The sequence below is a fragment of the Chiloscyllium punctatum genome, chromosome 24, assembly GCF_047496795.1.
Source record: "Chiloscyllium punctatum isolate Juve2018m chromosome 24, sChiPun1.3, whole genome shotgun sequence".
Classification (NCBI taxonomy): domain Eukaryota; kingdom Metazoa; phylum Chordata; class Chondrichthyes; order Orectolobiformes; family Hemiscylliidae; genus Chiloscyllium; species Chiloscyllium punctatum.
The window spans coordinates 37638801-37659666 of NC_092762.1; the positions used below are offsets into that span (position 1 = coordinate 37638801).

Below are 20866 nucleotides of genomic sequence, written 5' to 3' on the forward strand. Positions count from 1 at the left end.
GGTGTTCTTGTACATCAGTCAATGAAAGCAAGCATGCAGGTACAGCAGGCAATGAAGAAAGCTAATGGAATGCTGACCTTCAGAACAAGAGGAATTGGGTATAGGAGCAAAGATATCCTCCTGCAGATGTACAGGGCCCTTGTGAGACTGCACCTGGAGTATTATGTGCAGTTTTGGTCTCCAGATTTGAGGAAGGGCATTCTGGCTATTGAGGGAGTGCAGGGTAGGTTGCAAATGTGTTGCTGGAAAAGCGCAGCAGGTCAGGCAGCATCCAAATGGTTGGTTGGAAAGTATACATTCCTGAGCCCCCAATGGTCAAGAACCTCTTACTTAAAATGCATTTGGACACATATCAAGGACTCCTTATGACCTTTTCTACTTTTTCATTCCCACATTCATTTTGCAAGTGACATAAGATGATACCTTCTGTTTTTGTATTGACAAATTGGTTGTTTGGTCTCACTCTGGAGCAGAATTAAAATTTTTCATCAACGTTCTTAATTATTAACATCCACTGGACTTAAAGCCACACCACAAAGAAAACATTCATTTCCAAGACACCATACTATTTACAATTGCTACAAGATAATGCTGTTTTCTGACTTCCGGTTATTTTTTTTGATGCAGGAATGGTACCTGGTGATGCACCAACAGTGTGCCACTTTTCTGCTCAACTCAACTGCAGAGCGTGGTCCTGAAGCAGCAGGTTATTGTAAGCTGAGTCCTCACCACAGCTCATCTTGGTGTAAGAACCATCAGGTAGATTTGCTGCCACCACCCTCTTTCCTGGGAGTGACCTACATAGCCACCTTGGTCTCTGTGCTGGAGGGCATAGTCCTAACATCTAATGAGAAGACAATCTCATCTCAAACACTGTTTTTCCCTCTCTACCTGCTACAGACCCAGTCTAGTAGTGATAACCTTTAAGACTCGATCAGTAACGCTGATCCTGTCCTTCTTCCTTCCCACCTGCCGACTCCACCCTCCTTTCTGACCTATCACCTTCTCCCTCAACTTCATCTACCTTTCTCATCCTCAGCTACCTTCCCCCAGCCCCACCCTCCTCCTCCTGATATTGCTCACTCAGAGTACATTGTATACCTGTGCCAACATCACTGATTTTTCCCAAATGGTGTCGAAGACAGAAGAATGTGATTTCAGCAGCCTAGGTGTGGGGCACAGTACATGGTAATCAGTAGGAGGTTCCTTGCTCATGTTTGACTTGATGCCCTGAGACTTTGTGGGACCTGGAGTCAATGCAGAGGAGTCCCAGGATAGCTTCCTCCTGACTCTATGCCATTGTGTTGCCACCTTTGCTAGGCCTGTTCTGCCAGCAAGACAGGATGTACCCAGTATTGTCCAGAACATTGTAAGGTATGATTCCAAGAGTATATCAGGCTGTTACTTGACTATGAGACAACTCTCCCACTGTTGACACTAGCCCTGAGATAAGGAAGACTTTGCAGGTTTAAATGGGCTGAGTTTATAATTTAGTTCCAATTTCCAGTATCCACATTTTGTTTTTTTGCAGAGTTTATCTGGTGTCATTTCTAGTGTCACATTATTAGTAAGTGGTCTGTTCAGTTTCATTTTGATACCTCAGTGGTTTGAAACAACCGAATGACTTACTCAGTCACATGGCCCCAAGAACTATCCCCTAGTTATCAAATTTCAATTAAAGATCCTGTGAGCTACAAATCCCATAAAATGATGGAGAACACAGGACTCTGTTTCACTGAGTACTGATTCATCACATTGGATTGTGTCACAACTACAGAATCAATCTGCAAAAACATAGGATTATGAAGCCACCTATTCACTCATCAACTTGGTGGCACAGTGGTCAGTACTGCTGCCTCATCGTGCTAGAGACCTGTGTTCAATTCCTGCCTCAGGCGACTGACTGTGTGGAGTTTGCACATTCTCCCAGTGTCTGTGTGGGTCTCTTACCACAGTCCAAAAATGTGCAGGTGAGTTGAATTGGCTATGCTAAATTGTTAGGTGTAGGGGAATGGACCTGGGTGGTTTGCAGGTCAGTGTGGCCTTGTTAGGCCGAAGGGCCTGTTTCCACACTGTAAGTAATCTAATGTAAAACAAAACATTCCCTACAGCAATCAACTGTCCATTCTGAACAATTCAGAGACTAATGCTGATTTTTTTTTAAAGATCACCTACTTGAATTTAATTACTTGTTTTATTACTAGCCCTCACATTGAGTTATTAATAAACTTAATTCACAAAAATCTATTTAAATGGACACCTTTTAAAAAGAAATGTTCATTTTGTTTTAGAGAGAAACGTAGCCATGAGGGAAGGGCTTTTCTTTTTAAAAACGAATAATGTTGTGCTCAACTCAGCAGAATAGATGAGTCGGTAAAGGAAGCCAGTTTTTCCCCTCTTCATGTAGAGGGGTAATAATTTTGGAACAGCCTGGCTGTCAATGTCCTTAGTTGGGAACTTCACCGGTGGGTCTGATCATAACAGGCAGCTTCTTATTTGGCAAAGGTTCAAAGTGGAATGATCAGAATTTCTCCTTTGCCTGTATTGAGCAAGGCCTGTTATGTAAGTGAATCATTCTGCAAGCCTAATTAAATCTTAAATTGGTTTGTCTCTTATAGCACAGTCAGGATTTATTAAATATTGTCCAAAAGCAGAACCATCTCATAGCAAATATGACTTAAGATGTACAAGCAAATGCTGATTGTGGTGGTACCTTTTTCAACCAATGCCTGTTACAGTCAAAGGGATAAGCTATTTACCAATCTGACATGTATAATTTGATACAATTATGGTTCACAGCGAGATATTGCTAACCCGATATGGAAGGTAGGAAAAAAGGGCGGACTGGTGATGCTGGAGATCAGAGTTGAAGAGTGTAGTACTGGAAAAGCACATCAGAGGAGCAGGAGAGTCAACGTTTCAAGCACAAACTCTTCATCTGGAATGAGGGAGTGGCCCAAGCAGGCTGAGAGATAAATGGGAGGAGGGTGCAGAGGTAACTAAGGATGTGATAGGTAGATGAAGTTAGGGGAGGAGATGATAGGTTGGAGAGGAGGGTGGAACAGACAGGTGGGATAGGTCAAGAGGGCAATGTTAAGGGAATGAGAAAACTAGTGAAATCCACATGGAATCAGAGGATCCCAAGATGGAAGATAGGCATTCTTCCCCCAGGCTTTGGCAGTGGAGGTGGCCCTGGGCCTGCATGTCCTTGGCAGAGTGGAAGGGGGAATTAAAGTGTTCAGCTACAGGCTGGCAGGACAACGAACCACACACACATGAACCAACCCCACTGGCCTGTGGCTGAACACTAACTTCCACTTTTTGTGTCATCTGCAAGCTTACGAACCAAGTCTTATGCTCACATCTAAATCATTTACGTCAATGACAAAAAGTGGAGGATTCAGCATTGATCCTTGTGGCACTCTACTGGGCACAGGCCCCCAGTCTAAAAACAACCCTCCACCACCCTCCTTGGTCTTCTACCTTTGAGCCAGTTCTACATCCAAATGGCGTTGGGAGAGTTCCTCAGCTTCTATGAGGAATTACTGTTGCATTGTTTTGAAACTTTAATGAAAAGGAGAAACACAGCAGGGGTTTACACGAGAGGAATTCAGACAAAAAGATCATAACCACATGGTCAGAGACAGTAACTGACAGCAGTGAATCTCCATAGTTACTGCCTTTGCAGTTGGAGTTCAATATCTCTGGACATCCCGAGTGCATCTAGGAAAAATAAAACAGTGAAATTAACTGCTGACCTTGGAGGAACAGAAATTCCTAGTTGAAGTGTAACCTTGCTGCAAGTCTACAGTAGCAGACAGGGGGGATTTGATTATATGTTGAGATCTGTGTATTGATTAAGTTTTAAAAATCAAAACTAGAAGTACTAAGTTAACTTGGAACAGTGATTTTTTTTTTAAAAAAAGTGTAATATGGTGCTATTTCAGTCTAGCTTGTGAGCAAAGTACAGGGATGCACTCTTCCTGTAAGATGGGAGATTAGGGAGAGAGAGTTCCCACATGACTGATTATGTCTGCAGGATGTGCCTTGGGTTGCAAAGGCTCCGATCCCATGGATTTGCAGTTAAGGGCATGAGGAATTTACACAAGCTAGGGATTGAACATGGTAGTTTTCGGAAGGGAGAAAAGCCACAGATCAGTCAGGTAGCTGGGTTACACCAGGAAAGGTAGTAAGGGGAGACAGGTAGTGTAGGAGGCTGGTGATCCCAACCTCAAGTCCATTTTGTGAAACAATATAAAAGGGGGTGTTGGACTCTGGAATGTCACATGAACAGCCAAGTTTCTGGTATCAAGATCACATAGGAGCCAATGAGGGGTATAGCAGGTTCCAAGCGATCAATTATTACAGGGGACTCAAGTCAGAGATGCAGAGAGGTTTCTGCAGCCAGGGAGAGAGAGAGATGTCAGAATGTTGTGTTGCATCCCTGGTGCCAGAGAGGGTGAAAAATATTCTCAAAAGGAGAGGGTCCAGCAGGAGGACCTGGAGGGTAGTAATATTGGATTACTCCTGGTGCTACAAGCTAGTGAGGGTAGGAATATTAGAATAAAGCAAATAAATGCTGACTGAGGAGTGGTGCAGTGTAAAAAGTGTTATTATTTTGGATTATTGGAAATTCAGGGTGGAAGTGGCCTGAGTAAGTAGACTAAGGAGGGCTTAAAAACCCAGGATATGCATGTTAGATAGAGGTGAGTTACTGAGTGGTGCATGGACCACTTCCAACAGTATTCTGTTGGTAAGGTGGAGCAGAAAGCAATAGCGAGCACTTTGCAAGGGGCAATGAAGCCCAAGTGACTTCATTTTACACAAAGGCTGCAGAGTAGAATGAATAAAGAGTAGCCTAGGTAGGGAGTCCTCAAGTGAGCCCAAAGCTAGTCTATGCTAATCGGAAAGTGCTAAAAAGGCTTTTCAGGCTACACGAGACATGGTCAGAAGTTGGACTTCCTGCTGGAAGCGTCAGTGCTTCCAAAGCTTAGTGATTAAAGTAAACTTGTTGGACGAGACATTTGGTGTCATATGACTTACCTTGTCTAACACCAGCACCTCCACATATACACTAGGCTTGGCAGGGGGCAAGATCAATCTCAAATGAGACTCCTACATAACATCAATCATGATGGCTGTATACACTGAGGGGGGGGGGAAGAAAGGAAGCACACTTGGGTAATTTAGCAATTTAAAGATTAAATTGAAATGGAACTGTTATTGTGGATAGATTCTGAGGAGTGGCTGGGGGTTCAGGACAAGCAAGAATGATATCAAGGGACAGAGTAGGCCTGACAGTGCAACACATTCAAATACAAGCTGAAAATCATCAAGCTGGATGCAAGTTTGGAAAACTCCATTCAAATAACTAATCCAAGCTGTCTGAAGGTGTTTAACGTTTAGAATTAAAACTGGAATAGAATGTTGCTATATCTAATAGAGGTATAGTTTCAGCCCATCCCTCACCAACAGGATTTGCTGATTGCTTTGACAGTTCATAAAGGACTCCTAACACATTTCCCCATCAGATTTATTTCTGTTCAGGGTTTACAATTCATCACATGGAGAAATAGCAGCAGCTCTTTGTCTCATGTACATTGCAACCATCACTACCAGCAGGGATAGAGACACCATCAGGAGGCCAATAGCTGCTCCATGAAGAACCCAAGGGGTCCCAGCAACATCTATGGAGAGAGGAGAAGAAACAAAATGAGATCAGAGGATGGTTTCCTTTGCTAGAGGTCACAGGTGACCTATTGCAGAGGCTTCACTCACCATTTGCTTCAAGTGGATTCTTTGCAATGTAACTGCTCCCTCCCAGGAGGATCGGGCCAGGTGCACTCACTACTGTCCCCTCATGGTCATGGGTACTCCTGCGCTGCCCTGTTGGAGACAAAGATTAGACTGTTCTGACCCAAGCTAGGGGAGTTAGTATGAGAGCTTGCTCCAAGATCAGAAACGTGGCTGTGGAGAAACATCTACATCATCCAGCTCTGCAACAGGTAGCAATTAGAAAATGCTTGCCTACCTCCTCCAAAGTTGGAATTTAGTGAAAAAACAGATACTGGCAGAGTTAAGTTGCGATTTCAGTCAGACTGCACAGGACTCCAAACAAGAAATTCAACCATTGATATTGAGAAAACCCTTGTAATTATGACAAGTGACAGACTTAGTGTACATAACATTTGTTAATCAACATTGGTTGAGTACTGGTTCATGTTCAACACCATTCATTCAATTTGTTTGACCATGAGGGTTAATTTAGTAAAAAATAGGCAGACCAGCTTTTATTCAATTCCATGCTGGGAGCTTGTTCAAGCTCATGTTCCCCTTTGGGAAGGAACAAGTTCCTGCCAGACAGTTACATCTCCAATGGGATTCCTCAGATCAGTAGCATGCATTCCTATTTTTGCAACCATTAAATGCAGGCCTGTTTACTTATGGGTATTGAAGGGGACATGTCAGTGGTCAGATGGATTACATTTCTTTTTACATATAGCAGGATCAGGCCTCTGTCATTAGAAACTCCTTAACAAGCAAGTTACTCAAAATTCCAAGCTGAACATTGCTTCAGAGGGACTGAACAGGAGGACATTCAGCAGCCCCTCAACCTATTCTACCATTTGGCAACACGGTGGCTGTTTGGATTGAATGGAGTGGAGTCACTTCTAGTACATGGATATTGCTGACTGGTCAGCATTTATTACCCATCCCTAGGTGGGAAAAACAGTGATGTGAGCTGCTGTAGTCCATCATGCCCAGAACTGAACATGGAGGAAATCTTCACCTTCAGAACTCATTGTTAAACTGAACCTAGCTCTTGTCTGAAAGAATCCTTCAGCGGCCTCCTTTTCAGACCCCACCCAGCCTTACAGTCACTATGATCATCTCATTCTAACTTTTCAGGAGAGACGCAACTATTTTTGATCACTCATTATCCTAGGAGTCAATAGGAAGTTTGACCTGTTTCTATAGTGTCTTGAAAGAGGACTACTAATTCTTACCCACTGGGCGTTACATCCTTTTGTAAAAATGGACAGTTCAGAGGATGTGGGCATCTCAGGCTGGGCCAGGATTTATCACTAATCCCAGTGGTCTAGAGTCAAACAAACATCAGGTCACGCAAAGAGAGACATCCTTCTCAAGAGCTTTTTTGAAAAACAAAGTTGACAGCAGTTAGATGGTCACCATTAGGGAGCTTTTTATTCTAGCTCCTCCTTGACATCCAGTTTCATCACTGTTGAGATTAGAACATTAGCCTGGAGGTCTGAATTGCTAGGCCAGTGACATTACCCGCCACCATTTCTCTCTTCACACCTTTTACCCAACTCAAATTTAGCTATTGCACAGTCACCTGAAATGGAGGAGTCAAGGGATTTAATGAACTGAATCCCAACATCCACTTAGTGCTAGCTTAGATGACCAATTCATGCTTTGTTTTAAAAAAGGCCCTTTTCCTATATTACACCCCTGCACTGGGAAGTTTGATAAGCTTTATTGGGGCATCTTCAGGTCATATGATATCTACAGGTCATCTTGACCCATAGCTCACCACATTCTCAAAGGCCAAACACCATTTGTCTTTAAATAAAAAGAAGAAGGAACTCACTTGGACCACATATGGGTGTACAGTCATCCTGAGCAGAGAGGGAGCAAACCTCAGCACTGCAGTGCAAGTAAACCTAGTAAGGAAGGAGAGATGTTATGGGAGCGTCCCATAGATCAATAGCCCAGGTTGTAGTACAGAGACAGCAAGAGGATTTCATGAGCTTGGCCTCATTCCTTCCATTTGGTTACCTGTCCAGAGAGGGGCTGCTCAGACACTCCATCCAAGAAAACAAACGTCTTCACTTCAAACCGCTTGTGATGGGTTGGGAACTGCAGGCCAGAAGAGACCTACTGGGTGTAGGAGGGTCAGATAGTCATCACCTTCATTAGGGACACCTGAAACAGGAAGGTTTAGTCACTGACAGGAGTGAGTGATCCACTGCAAGACCATCTTGGTAATATTAGTCAGCAGTAACCAAGACTAGAGTGATGCTTTTGAAAGGCAGAGTTTTCCCTTGTTCTAACCCAGTTGGTTCTTCCTGGGTGAAGAATGTGGGATATCAAGAAGTTTTAAATGGAAATTCTGAACTAAGAATTGTTACAACTTATGCCCTGATGCACACGTCAGGTGATAAGATGTGAAGTGAGTGCTCCAAGTGACCCCAAAGTACATTTGACTCGTCTTTCCAGAGCACTCATGCACAGGCTTAGCCAGCTACAAGAGCCTTTAAGTGGCAATGGTGGTGTCCTTAGTAGTGGGATGGTGGTCTGCATCCAAGTTATACCTATTCAGGGTCGGGTCAGGATCATTAGTAGGACAGAGTCCAATTACAACTACAAGGAACTGCAAAGGATCTCAGGTTACAGAGTTTCTCCAGTGTCCATTGTTCCTGGTCTTTATTGGGCTAGACAGCAAGTTGAGCTGTTCTTCCACTCGATGTTCATTCCAGGAGAACATGAGCAGTTGCTAGTTTTTAAAAATGTGACCCGATTCGGTGCAAAGTTTTGCTGTTGCTGATTAGATCAGATCTAGATTAGATCCCCTACAGTGTGGAAACAGGTCCTTAAGCCCAACCAATCCACACAGACCCATTTCCTGCTGACTAATGCCCCTAATACTATGGGCAATTTAGCATTGCCAATTCACCAGACCTCCACATCTTTGGATTTGAGGGGAAACCCAGAGACATGGGGAGATTGTGCAAACTCCATGCAGACAGTCACCCGAGGCTGGAATCAAACCTGGGATGCTGGTGCTGAGACACAGCAGTGCTAACCACTGAACTGCCCCTGATCTACTGCAATTCAGCCACTATTAAGCAGGCTGATAGTTGGAGATTAGTTCATGACTCACTGGATCAATTGCTTTAGTGTAATGGCTTTGACTGAGGACATAGAAACATTTACCCAGTAACCCTGACAGGGAGTAGCATGATGTTGGCGTCTGATGAACTAAAGCCATTAGCCTATCCATTTACTTACCCATCCACCAGGAGACTCCACTGCACCTCATGGTCAGGGGCTGGCACAGGAGTTGCCCAGCAGTCCCGCAGGCTCAGGACTATCATTGGGTCAGTGCGATCCTTCACACGAACCTCAACAAACACAGACTCCTGAAGGATTCTCTGAATGGGGTAGTCACTGTCCCTGTACCACCAGCTGTAGCTGCCATCTAACAGACAAAAATAAAAAGGAGAACAAACCAAAACACAGTCACTCCCCTGAAGGGATACAATTCCCAGGGCTCCTATTACCAGGACAGCACTACCTGTTGCTATTCGCAGCTCCAGCCTCAGGATCCCATCTTCAGAAGCAGCTAGTGGTGGAGGGAGGGTGTAAACAGAGACATTGATTTGTAAGCCTGCCTCATGCTCCCCCTTGTACTTGCACTGGATGTGCAGCCTGTCGAGAGACAAATAGGCAGTGGAGTTTCAGTCAGTAACATGTCCCTGTCCAGACCACAAATCCCACTGCCCACTCACCTGAAGGTACTGTCCTGGGTTATTGAGCCCAGTGGCCCCCTCTGAATCATCCTCTTCCCCAAGACATCTGTTTCATACACAAAGCTCCCATTCTCCTCCTGCAAGGGAAGACACTGTTTCATAGGGAGCTGGCCCGTTCAAAAGGGACAGAATGCTGGAGCCTCCAATACTCACCCGCTGGGTCGAGCCACAAGAGGTAATTGGAAACTGGAAGGCTACAAGTTCTGCTGTGATGAGCTTAGGCCTGCACTCAGCTTCATGTCCATCTTTCATGTACAGAGATGACAGGTTGAGGGCAGGACAGGTCAGGTTCCTGGTGATTGCTACAATGAACTGGCTATCTGCTGTGCACACTGCAGTGGAATACAACAGGTCAGGACAATAAATCTGTTCTAATCCAAGCTGGTAGTCTCACTCACTGAATAAAAATCCTTTTGGACTGCAGAAAGGTCAGTGTACAGGGGCTCTACAGTAGCCGTGCTGGTGAAACCAAACTAGTTAGGAACTAGACTGAAGGGAAATCAGAGGGTCAGAGAAAGGGAATCTGAACTGAGCCAAACAGGACAGCAATATGTTAAGGGGATTCTATGTGATAAAATGTAGATCTCTGGAAAGAATGACTATTGGGGATAGTGAGAATTTCAGTCATGGTGACTAAGCTTTTTTTTGAAGAGGTGGCAAAGATTAAAGAATGGCAAATGTTGTCTGTGCAGCCTCAGCAAAGAATCAGCTAGAGTCTGCATGATAGACTGGTTAGCAAGGCTAGATTACATGGGATCCCGTGCAGCTAGCCAATTGGATACCAAATTGGTATGAAAGTAGATACAGAGGGTATGTTTTTCAGACAAGGTGGTGATCAGTGCAGGGTCCACTGCTTTGTTATTGATATAATTAATCCAGACATGCATACAGGAGACTTGGGTTTGACACCAGAAGAATGCCATGGACAGTGAAGATTCCCCTCAATGTAACAGAACCTGGATCTCATTGACCAAGGATAGACAAGTGCTGTTTAATTTAACAAGCTGATGCTGCATTTTTGCAAGTCCTGCCCTTGTTTGCCTTGCACAGTAAGGCAGTAGAGTATTGTCAAACAGACCTAGGGTGCAGGTACACAGTTCCTTGAAATGCATCACAGGTAGACAGGGTGGCATTTGGTAGGCTTGCCTTCAGACAACATTGCATATGGAGTTAGGATGCCATGTTTGACTGTATAGGATTGGTGAGGCTACTTTTGGAACATGCATACAATTATGGTCACTTCTGTAGAAAGGATTTGTTAGTCTTCAGAAGACGCCGAAGAGAGTCTGAAGGGCGTTACTTCAAAAAGAGGGAGACTATAGATTTATAATCAGAGGGGCATCAATAAGGTGATTAGTCAAGGTCTTTGTACCTGGGTTGATGTCTAGAACAAGAGGGCCTAGGTCTAAGCTGAGGGGAAAGGCTTCAAAAGGGACTGGAGGTAGCTTTTTCATGCAGAGGGCATTGTGCAAGCTAGAGGAGAAGTAATAGCTGTACACACCTCCACAACATTTAACACCATCTGAATGGCAGTATGATGAAAGGGTTTAAGAGGGATACAGGCCAGATTGCAATGTCAGGTTGGACAATTTGGGCTGAAGGGTCTGTTGCCATGCTGTATGGCTCAATCTAAAATGAAATATTGTACACAACTGGGCACAGCACACCATGTGGAGTCATACATACAGCACAGAAACAGACCCTTCGCTCCAATTTGAACATGCTGACAAGATATCCCAAACCAGTTAGTCCCACCTGCCAGCACCCAGCCCATATCCCTCCAGACCCTTCCTATTCATGTAGCCATACAGATTCCTTTAAAAGGTTGCAATTGTACCACTTCCTCTGGCAGCTCATTCCATACATTTACCACCTTGTGTAAAGATGTTGCCTTGTAGGTCTCATCCTTCCCCACCTCACTAAATCTATGCCTTCTGGTTCTGGACTCCCCCAACCCCACAGGAGAGACTTCGTCTCTTATCCATGCCCCTCCTATTTTAGAGACTTCTAAAAAGGTCACCCCTCAGCCACTGATGCTCCAGGGAAAACAGCCTCCACCTATAGCTCAAACCCTCCAATCCTGGCAACAGGATAAGTATTTTCTAAACACAGTTTCACATCCTTCCAATAGGATGGAGACCAGAATTGCACACAATATTCCAACAGTGGCCTAACCAATGTCCTGTATAGTCACAGAAATGCAGCCCCTCCTTTATCTGAATGCAACTCCATCTGCCACTCCCCAGTCCATCAGGATCTTGATCAGATGGGCTACTAATCAGAGGTAAACTTGCTTTGTTGTCCACTACACTTCTAGCTTTAGTTTTATCTGCAAGCTTATTAACTATACCTCAGTTAAAGCCAAAATCATTTATATTAAGCAAAGCAAACTAGTGGACCCAGCACCAATCCTCAAGTTGATAGAGATAAGATTCAACTAGGTAAAACAATTGCAGATGCTGGAAACCAGAGTCTAGATTAGAGTGGTGCTGGAAAAGCATAGCAGGTCAGACAGCATCGGAGGAGCAGGAAAAGTGTTTCAGGCAAAAGCCCTTCAGCAGGAATAGGCCAAGTCATGAGAGCATCTTCATAGTTCAGGGTTCCTTGATTGATCTGGAATCAAGTATTGCTCCTCAAGCAGCAGGTTTTTCCATCAGTCTATTTCTGATTTCATTTTTGTTTAAAAACCTCAAAGGGAGTCAGTTATTCATTCATGGGACATGGATATCACTGGCTGGCCACATACAAAGTGAAGTTACTTTCATGCAAGACTTACTGGGAATAAAGCAACATTTGTTATTCACTCAAGGTAGTGAGGTATTACTACATGTTAACATCAAAGCTAGTTTGATCTTTCTCAAGATGACATCCAGAGGAGACCACCACCTTAGCACACCATGACAAGTCATTGTCAATTTGTTTTTTTTTGGCTAGAACATACTCCTGTAATGGAGAAAAAAGAGACAGTCCACAATTACTTTGAACCATTAATCTCATCAACCTGGAAATCTCCATAAATTAGATCAGAATCATGTTTTTAGGGGAAAAAACACACCCTTAAGCAGAGAAAGAAAAACAGGTCGAGCCTTCACAGCTGAAGTCAATTCCTCAGAACAGGCTGAGGGGATATTTGTAGTGAAGTGTTTACATACCCACTATTCTCTATTGTATAACAGGACAGTAACAAAATCTTCCATTATTTCCTCATCAACTAGTTAGTTTCCCCCTTGAAGTTCCCGCAAGGAGATCACAGGTTCAAGTCCTAAATTTAAAACAAAGTTACTGTTGTCACATGTAAGATATGACAGCACACTATCCAGTCAAGCCATTATAAATATATAGGGAACAGAATGCAAGAGTAAAACAGATGTTAAGAAAGATTAACTTGAATAAGGAGCTAGCCCCCAACAGTATTTCCACTCTTCCCTGCAATCCCCCCCCCCCCCCCCCAGTAGAGAGCAGGGGCAGAAGGCAAACAAGACAACTCCACATCGAAGAACAAAAATAGTATAACCCGGATTATTTCTTCAGTATTAGGTTGAAGTGTCCCCCTCAACTCCCGAACCCCAGACACGGCCATTCGGGGTGGGCTCCTCTCCGGGAGGAGGCTGGTCTCCTTACCTGGGCTGTCTCTCAGGTTGTAGAAACAGGATTGCCCACTGAGACTCGGGGACTGAAAGCAGCAGCCCTGCTTGATGCACTCAGTGCTGTTGATAGTGGCCAGGCCACACGGCAGCCTCCAGCCCGGCTCCGGAGGACACACAGCAGAGACCAAGAAGGGCCGAGCGGCCCAAAGGTACAGACCCCAAACCAACCAATGTCCCATCGCGCTGCCTGAATCTGTGCCTGCCCCTGAGCACCAACCCGCTTTATAGCCGCTAATTGGTGAGGAAACCAATCGCAGTGCAGCAGCTCCCTGCCCCACGGGGGGGTTCCCCATCCCAATAAATCGATTCTTTCCGTCCTGGTTATTGCAATCTGTGAGTGGCCTGGGAACATACGGCTTATTGAACATTTCATGAGGCACCGTGACTCAATGGTTAGTCCTGTAGCCTCACAGACCAAGGTACTGGGGTTCGATTCCAGCCTCGGCTGTGTGGAGTTTGCATATTCTCCCATATCTGGGTGGGCTTTCTCCAAAGATGTGCAGGTTAGGTAAATGCGACATATGAAATTGCCCATATGTTCAGGGATGTCTAGGTTAGGTGCATTAGTTAGGGTAGTGAAGTTGTTGGGCCTGTTCCCACACTATGTGGGTTGTGTGATTTGATTTGCTCATTCGTTTAGGCAAACCGTTCCTACTACTCTTTAAACTTGATATTTCAGATAATGCACAATTTAATTCAGGTTTTCAACACCAGGTCTATCAATTTGAACTTCACCTGTGGACAGCGAAAGGCAAATTAAAGATGGGGGAAACAGGTCCATTGGGAGGGTCCCTCTTCAGAATTTGTCCTTTGGTATTGAGCTAACGTTTCCCCATGCTACTCTCCCACCAGGGTCACTCAGATCGTGACCTCATGACAGCCTTGGTTCAAACATGGATAAAAGAGCTGAATTCCAGAGGGAAGGGGAGAGGGACGGCCCTCGACAATAAGGCTGCTTTTGACTGAGTGAGGGAGCACTCACTCAGTCTCAGGGACAAATGGACGGAATCACTGACTCAAGTTCTGGGAAAGATGGACCGCTCTCTGGTCCTTGATAAAGGGTTACAGAGAGAAGGCAAAAGAATGGAGTACATATTAGCTACAATCAAATGGTGAAGCAGATCGATGGGCTAAATGGCCTGATTCTGCTTCTATCCATTATGGTTTTACGAATCTATCAACCCCTCCTTGGGAAGGATATATCAGCAAGTTTTTTTCCTGGACAGTGCAAATTTTCTATGCTCACTGTTTCCACAGATTGCTTTATCCTCTGGAATGATGGTACTTCACACTGGAAACATCATGCTTTATTCTAGTCAAGACTCTGCTTTTCAGGTTCACACGTCAGCTTTGAATTTTCATGTGGGAGTTTATCCCTGATTTTTCTTTGTACACTGTGGTGTTACTGGTGAGTCTGTAACACTAATCCATATGTTTTTCAAACATTTCATGTCTTACACATGAAGAACAAAAGGCCTAAGGGTACAAGTAGACTAGTCAGTCTGTAATGGCTAATCTATATCTTCAACTCCACTTTCCTGCCTTTCCCCATCATTTACAGATTAAAAATCTGTCTCCCTCCATTGAACAACCTGATCTGAATAGCCCTTGACAGGGAAGAAATTTTGTGGTAAGGATAAATTATACAAGAGGGACAGGTCGCACCTTAATAGGTGGGAGACCATGATTCTGGCAGGCAGATCTGCCACCGCAACAGAGGTAGTGGGGGGGGGGGGGCGAGGGGGAGGGCGAGGGGGGGAGGGGGAGATAAACTGGAAGTTCAAGAAGGAAGTTAAAGGGAATGTGAGAATAAGAGAAGACAACAGAACCAATGGAGTCGAAGACTCAAGAAGGGATCCTATAGTATGGCCATGTGAAACAGGGATTGAAAGGAAGAGTGTGGGGAGTAACAAATTTAAAATGTTATATATGAATGCATGAAGCATAAGAAATAAGGTGGTTGAGCTTGAGGCTCAATTGGAAATTAGCAGGCACAATGTTGCGAGGATAACTGAGACGTGGCTTCAAGTGGACAGGGCCTGGGAAATAAATATTCAAGGCTACACGTGCTATCAAAAGGACAGACTGACGGGTCGAAGGGGTGGGGTGGCCCTGTTGGTGAGGAATGATATTCAGTCCCTTGCAAAGGGGGATATAGAATCAGGAGATGTAGAGTCAGTATGGATAGAGCTGAGAAATTCGAAGGGTAGAAAAACCCTTATCTACAAGCCCCCAGACAGTAGTCCAGATGTAGAGTGTAAGTTGAATAAGGAGTTGAAATTGGCCTGTTGCAAAGGTATTGCTACAGTTGTTATGGGGGATTTCAACATGCAGGTAGACTAGGAGAATCAGGAAGGTACTGGACCCCAAGGAAGGGAGTTTGTGGAGTGCCTCCAAGATGGATTCTTAGAACAGCTTGTACTGGAGCCTACCAGGGAGAAAGCAATTCTGGATCTGGTGTTGTGCAACGAACCGGATTTGATCAGGGACCTTGAAGTAAAGGAGCCATTGGGAGGTAGTGACCATAATATGAGAAGTCTTAATCTGCAATTTGAGAGGAAGAAGGGAGAATCAGAAGTGTCAGTATTGCAGTTGAACAAAGGGAACTATGGAGCTGTGAGGGAGGAGCTGGCCAAAGATCAATGGTTCAATACCTTAGCAAGGATGGCAGTGGAACAACAATGGCAGGTATTTCTGGATATAATGCCTAAGGTGCAGGATCAGTTCATTCCAAAGAGGAAGAAAGACCCTATGGGGAGGCAGGGGCAGCCAAGGTTGACGAGGGAAGTTATGGACTGTATAAAGATAAAAGAGAAGAAGAATAACATAGCAAAGGTGAGCGGGAAGCTGGAGGACTGGGAAACTTTCAAAAAGCAACAGAGGATAACTAAAAAGGCAATACATGGAAAAAAAAGAGTTACGAAGGCAAACTGGCCAGAAATATAAAGGAGGATAGTAAAAGCTGTTTAAGGTATGTGAAAAGAAAACAATGTTTAAGACTAAAATTGGGCCCTTGAAGACAGAAACGGGTGAATTTATTATGGGGAACAGGAAATGGCAGAAGAGTTGAATAGGTACTTTGGATCTGTCTTCACTGGGGAAGACACAAGCAATCTCCCAGATGTAATTGTGGCTGAAGGACCTAGGGTAATGGATGAACTGAAGAGAATTTATATTAGGCAGGAAGTAGTGTTGGATAGACTGTTAGGTCTGAAGGCTGATAAGTCCCTGGGACCTGATGGTCTACATCCCAGGGTAATTAAAGAAGTGGCTTGAGAAATTGTGGATGCATTTTCCAATGTTCTATAGATTCAGGATCAGTTCCTGCAGATTGGAGGGTGGCTAGTGTTGTCCCACTTTTCAAGAAAGGAGGGAGAGAGAAAACAGGGAATTATAGACCTGTTAGCCTGATGTCAGTGGTGGAAAAGATGCTGTAGCCAATTATAAAAGATGACATTACAACTCATTTGGAACCCAGTAACAGGATATGTCAGAGTCAACATGGATTTACGAAGGGGAAATCGTGCTTGACTAATCTTCTGGAATTTTTTGAGGATGTAACGATGAAGATGGACAAAGGAGAGCCAGTGGATATAGTGTACCTGAACTTTCAGAAAGCCTTTGATAAAGTCCCACATGGGTGATTAGTAAGGCTAATAGGATAAAATTAGGGCACATGGTATTGGGGGCAAAATACTGACTTGGATTGAAAATTGGCTGGCTGACAGGAAGCAAAGAGTAGCGATAACTGGGTCCCTTTTGGAATGGCAGGCGGTGAGCAGTGGGGTACCACAAGGATCGGTGCTGACCGCAGCTGTTTACAATATATATTAATGATATAGATGAAGGCACGAAAAGTATTGTTTGCAAAATAGCTGATGACACAAAGCTGGGTGGCACGGTGAAATGTGAGAAGGATGTTATGAGGATTGGACAGGCTAGGTGAGTGGACAGATACATGGCAGATGCAGTTTAACGTGGATAAATGTGTGGTTATCCTCTTTGGTGGCAAGAACAGGAAGACAGATTACTATCTAAATGGAGTCAAGTCAGGTAAAGGGGAAGGACAATGAGATCTAAGTGTTCTTGTACATCAGTCAATGAAAGCAAGCATGCAGGTACAGCAGGCAATGAAGAAAGCTAATGGAATGCTGACCTTCAGAACAAGAGGAATTGGGTATAGGAGCAAAGATATCCTTCTGCAGATGTACAGGGCCCTTGTGAGACTGCACCTGGAGTATTATGTGCAGTTTTGGTCTCCAGATTTGAGAAAGGGCATTCTGGCTATTGAGGGAGTGCAGGGTAGGTTGAAAATGTGTTGCTGGAAAAGCGCAGCAGGTCAGGCAGCATCCAAATGGTTGATTGGAAAGTATGCATTCCTGAGCCCCCAATGGTCAAGACCCTCTTACTTAAAACGCATTTGGACACATATCGAGGACTCCTTATGACCTTTTCTACTTTTTCATTCCCACATTCATTTTGCAAGTGACATTAGATAATGATACCTTCTGTTTTTGTATTGACTAATTGGTTGTTTGGTCTCACTCTGGAGCAGAATTAGAATTTTTCATCAACATTCTCAATTATTAACATCCACTGGACTTAAAGCCACACCACAAAGAAAACATTCATTTCCAAGACACCATACTATTTACAATTGCTATAAGATAATGCTGTTTCCCCACTTCCTGTTATTTGTTTTGATGCAGGAATGGTACCTGGGGATGCACCAACAGTGTGCCACTTTTCTGCTCAACTCAACTGCAGAGCGTGGTCCTGAAGCAGCAGGTTATTGTAAGCTGAGCCCTCACCACAGCTCATTTTGGTGTAAGATCCATCAGGTAGATTTGCTGCCACCACCCCCTTTCCTGGGAGTGACCGACATAGCCACCTTGGTCTCTGTGCTGGAGGGCATAGTCCTGGCATCTAATGAGAAGACAATCTCATCTCAAACACAGTTTTTCCATAAGACCATAAGACATAGGAGTGGAAGTAAGGCCATTCGGCCCATCGAGTCCACTCCGCCATTCAATCATGGCTGATGCGTATTTCCGCTCCACTTACCAGCGTTCTCCCCGTAGCCCTTAATTCCTCTAGACAACAAGAATCTATCAATCTCGGCCTTGAAGACATTTAGCGTCCCGGCTTCCACTGCACTCCGTGGCAATGAATTCCACAGGCCCACCACTCTCTGGCTGAAGAAATGTCTCCGCATTTCTGTTCTGAAATGACCCCCTCTAATTCTAAGGCTGTGTCCACGGGTCCTAGTCTCCTCGTCTAACGGAAACAATTTCCTAGCATCCACCTTTTCCAAGCCATTTATTATTTTGTACGTCTCTATTAAGTCTCCCCTTAATCTTCTAAACTCCAACAAATACAATCCCAGTATCCTCAGCCGTTCCTCATATGCTAGACCTGTCATTCCAGGGATCATCTGTGTGAATCTCCGCTGGACACGTTCCAGTGCCAGTATGTCCTTCCTGAGGTGTGGGGACCAAAACTGGACACAGTACTCCAAATGGGGCCTAACCAGAGCTTTAAACAGTCTTAGTAGTACATCTCTGCTTTTATATTCCAACCCTCTTGAGATAAGAGACAACATTGCATTCGCTTTCTTAATCATGGACTCAACCTGCATGTTTCCCTTTAGAGAATCCTCGACTAGCACTCCCAGATCCCTTTGTGCTTTGGCTTTATTAATTTTCTCACCATTTAGAAAGTAAATGTGCCAACATCACTGATTTTTCCCAAATGGTGTCGAAGACAGAAGAATGTGATTTCAGCAGCCTAGGTGTGGGGCACAGTACATGGTAATCAGTAGGAGGTTCCTTGTTCATGTTTGACTTGATGCCCTGAGACTTTGCGGGACCTGGAGTCAATGCAGAGGAGTCCCAGGATAGCTTCCTCCTGACTCGATGCCATTGTGTTACAACCTTTGCTAGGCCTGTTCTGCCAGCAAGACAAGATGTACCCAGTAATGTCCAGAACATTGTAAGGTATGATTCCAAGAGTATATCAGGCTGTTACTTGACTATGAGACAACTCTCCCACTGTTGACACTAGCCCTGAGATAAGGAAGACTTTGCAGGTTTAAATGGGTTGAGTTTATAATTTAGTTCCAATTTCCAGTATCCACATTTAGTTTTTTTGCAGAGTTTATCTGGTGTCATTTCTAGTGTCACATTATTAGTAAGTGGTCTGTTCAGTTTCATTTTGATACCTCAGTGGTTTGAAACAACCGAATGACTTACTCAGTCACATGGCCCCAAGAACTATCCCCTAGTTATCAAATTTCAATTAAAGATCCTGTGAGCTACAAATCCCATAAAATGATGGAGAACAAAGGACTCTGTTTAACTGAGTACTGATTCATCACATTGGATTGTGTCACAACTACAGAATCAATCTGCAAAAACATAGGATTATGAAGCCACCTATTCACCCACCAACCCGGTGGCACAGTGGTTAGTACCGCTGCCTCACAGTGCTAGAGACCTGTGTTCAATTCCTACCTCAGGCGACTGACTGTATGGAGTTTGCACATTCTCCCAGTGTCTGTGTGGGTCTCTTACCACAGTCCAAAAATGTGCAGGTGAGTTGAACTGGCTATGTTAAATTGTTAGGTGTAGGGGAATGGACCTGGGTGGTTTGCAGGTCAGTGTGGACTTGTTAGGCCGAAGGGCCTGTTTCCACACTGTAAGTAATCTAATGTAAAACAAAACATTCCCTACAGCAATCAACTGTCCATTCTGAACAATTCAGAGACTAATGCAGATTTTTTTTTTGAAGATCACCTCCTTGAATTTAATTACTTGTTTTATTACTAGCTCTCACATTGAGTTATTAATAAACTTAATTCACAAAAATCTATTTAAATGGACACCTTTTAAAAGAAATGTTCATTTTGTTTTAGAGAGAAACGTACCCATGAGGGAAGGGCTTTTCTTTTTAAAAACAAATAATGTTGTACTCAACTCAGCAGAATAGATGAGTAGATAAAGGAAGACAGTTTTTCCCCTCTTCATGTAGAGGGTTAATAATTTTGGAACAGCCTGGCTGACAATGTCATTAGTTGGGAACTTCACCGGTGGGTCTGATCATAACAGGCAGCTTCTTATTTGGCAAAGGTTCAAAGTGGAATGATCAGAATTTCTCCTTTGCCTGTATTGAGCAAGGCCTGTTATGTAAGTGAATCATTCTGCAAGCCTAATTAAATCTTAAATTGGTTTGCCTCTTATAGCACAGTCAGGATTTATTAAATATTGTCCAAAAGCAGAACCATCTCATGGCAAATATGACTTAAGATGTACAAGCAAATGCTGATTGTGGTGGTACCTTTTTCAACCAATGCCTGTTACAGTCAAAGGGATAAGCTACTTACCAATCTGACATGTATAATTTGATACAATTATGGTTCACAACGAGATATTGCTAACTCGATATGGAAGGTAGGAAAAAAATTGTGGCTTGAAGAGCTGCTTTTTTTGAGGTATTCTAGGACATCGAGATGTACAGCATGGAAACAGACCCTTCGGTCCAACGCATCCATGCCAACCAGATATCCCAATCAAGTCCCACTTGCCAGCACCCGGCCCATATCCCTCCAAACCCTTGCTATTCATATACCCATCCAAATGCCTTTTAAATGCTGAAGTTGTACCAGTC

The 20866-nt window shown here is 44.0% G+C and overlaps 1 pseudogene; it reads right to left on the reverse strand.

Moving 5' to 3' along the window:
* Positions 1–5550: 5550 nt before the first annotated feature.
* On the reverse strand, positions 5551–13494 carry LOC140494868 (zona pellucida sperm-binding protein 4-like; annotated as a pseudogene).
* Between the last annotated feature and the right edge of the window lie 7372 nt (positions 13495–20866).